The sequence below is a fragment of the Sphaerodactylus townsendi genome, linkage group LG12 (assembly GCF_021028975.2).
Source record: "Sphaerodactylus townsendi isolate TG3544 linkage group LG12, MPM_Stown_v2.3, whole genome shotgun sequence".
Lineage (NCBI taxonomy): Eukaryota > Metazoa > Chordata > Lepidosauria > Squamata > Sphaerodactylidae > Sphaerodactylus > Sphaerodactylus townsendi.
Window position 1 is genome coordinate 29,824,561 of NC_059436.1, and position 2,787 is coordinate 29,827,347.

Consider the following 2,787-nt stretch of genomic DNA (forward strand, 5'->3'; position numbering starts at 1 on the left):
GTAAGTGGGGCACAAGGGGGTGAGGGGGGGTAAGGGGCAGCCGGAGCAGGTGTTGTCCCAGGTGCCACAACCCCCTCTATGCCTCTGGTCATGAGAAAAAGGGTGAAGAAAATGTATACAATGGTCATAAGCTGGCAATTGGGAGTCTGAAGTATGCAGATCAAAACAGTCCATGTTCTAATTTACTTCTCCTAAACGTTAAAAACCTAGGTTGGAGTGAATGGGTTGCTGTCTCAAGCTTGCTGTCTGTAGCAAGCAGTGACTAGGTTGCTGATGGTGGAACCAATGGTGATGGAAGTGAACATCTCAGCAAAAGTGGAGTGCATTGACTGCGGCCCTGGTGCAAAGGGGTTAATTGAACCTCAAGTTAGTTGAAAGAAGAAGAGGAGGAGTTTGGTTTTATACCTCACCTTTCTCTCCTGTAAGGAGACTCAAGGTGGCTTACAAGCTCCTTTCCCTTCCTCTCCCCACAACAGACACCTTGTGAGGTAGGTGGGGCTGAGAGAGTTCCGAAGAACTCTGACTAGCCCAAGGTCACCTGGCAGGACTGTAGGCGTGCGGAAACACATCTGGTTCACCAGATAAGCCTCTGACACTCAGGTGGAGGAGTGGGGAATCAAACCTGGTTCTCCAGATTAGAATCCACCTGCTCTTAACCACTTCACCACGCTGGCTAAATGTAGATAGTATGCAGCTTGAGAAAGGTAGCATTTGGTTTTTGAATTCTTAAGATGGGAGAAATGGGTTGGGGAAATGATTCAGGCAAAGTGAAGCACATTTCAAGGAAAGAAATTTCAAATGAACCTAATTCTTCTATTGGAACCACAACTATTTTTTTAAAAAAAATCTTGGGTATGGAATACTTTTATTTTGCTTGCAGCAACCACTAGTAAGCGCAGAGCTACATGTTACAGAGAACTCGGGACTGCCACAAAAAACAGCAGCACTGAGTTCAAAAAACAGCAGCATGGGCTCAATCCCCTATTTCTGAAGTAACGCACCATTATCCTTTCACTGATGTGATGGAGGATTCCAAGAAAATACATGTCCTAATAACATCAGGATACGGCACATTTTGAGGAGGGATGAGGAGCAATTTGGAGGAATGTCACAGATGGAAGCAAAGTTGTAGGATTTGCAACAGCGAATCCTGCCCTGATTTGAACTGAGTGAGAAAGGGTTGGTTAATAACACTAGAGGGCAATGTTTGACCAAAAGAGAAAACACAGACTGTGTCTCCAAGATTTCTTGGATGCCTTTTGGAAATTAACAAAAGATACCAAGCTGCTATTTTCTATCTATCTCTTCCACCCTCTGCCCTGCCGCGCCCCCCCCCCCCCCCACACACACACAGAGGAAGAAACCATCACTAGTGCAGCATAGCAGGGAACTTGTGCCTGGATTTTGAACAGACACCTTCCTTGTACTGTGACATTTGTGTAATTTAAATTAATTAAAAGAGCCAATTTAGCTGTAATTGATTTTACACCTTGTGGATCACCCTAAATCAGGGGAAGGGAACCTGCGGCTCGAGTGCCGCATGCGGCTCTTCTGCCCATGCACTGCGGCTCCACAAGCCGAGCTGCCGGCTTCATCCTTGCCCGCCCTGCAGGCAGCAGGGCGGGCGCACCAATTGCCTGCAGCCGGCTGGGCTGCGCCGCAGGCTTCCCCTCTCGCCTGCCCTGTTGGAGCGGGGCGGGCGCTTTCCCGGCGGCCGGCAAGGCCGAGCCGCTGGCCCCATCCTTGCCCGCCCTGCAGGCAGCAGGGCGGGTGCATCCATGCGCTTCTCAGAATGAGTGGAGTAAAAGGTAAAAAAGCCCAATATATACAGTGTTATCTTTATTTTAAATGCCAAAAATTATTTGCGGCTCCAAGTGTTTTCTTTTCCCATGGAAAACGGGTCCAAATGGCTCTTTGAGTGTCAAAGGTTCCCTACCCCTGCCCTAAATCTATTTCCAAAACTGTCGATACAATGACTATCAAGTAATTCATTTGCTCTCATCTAGTAAAGGATCTGCGGATGGTGTCAGAGAGTTACAAGGAAAATAGTTGGCCTTTGTGATTTCAGTGGAGAGACTCCATTTCTATTTTCTTGTTTACAGGAACTAGGGTACAACCTGACACCAAACTCACCACGTCATGGCTTCTTGCCAGCCAGTGTGAAGCATAGGAATGCTGGTAAAAAAGACCTCAAAGTCATGGTCTGAAACATTCCAGCCTGAAGAGTTGCAATGAATTTGAATGCTTGCACAGTTTTGTCATGTTTGGGATGGTCCTAATAAAAGCTATTATGTAAGCTGTACTTGGTTTTTGGGTTTGGATTTTGGACCAGCACTGCTGCAGATGACTTTTATTTAAATTTATTTAAATTAATTCTTTATCCACCTTTTCTGTAGCTGAGCAACAGTCCTTTTGTCACTATCAGGGGTGGAGCTTCTGCCTCTGGGAACAGCAAAGGGAGAACAATTCTGCTTCTACTGTTTGGGTTGTACAATTGTGGCCCCCTCCCCACAATCCAGGTACTCAAAAGTAAGTTGTTTCATTGAATTCAGTAGGACTTTTGCATCTGTCTTTTGGATTGAAGCATATACCTCCTAGCTTCATCTTCATATTGTTTAAAACAGCCTCCCTTTTAATGTCTGCATTACACAACTTTCAGTGGAACAATCCACAAGTAATTTCTCCATTGGCTAATTGAATCTCCAGATGCTACAAAAAGTCCAGGGAACACACTGGCATGAGTTAGAAAACAACTAAACTTGGAAACAAAGCACAGCACACATTCAG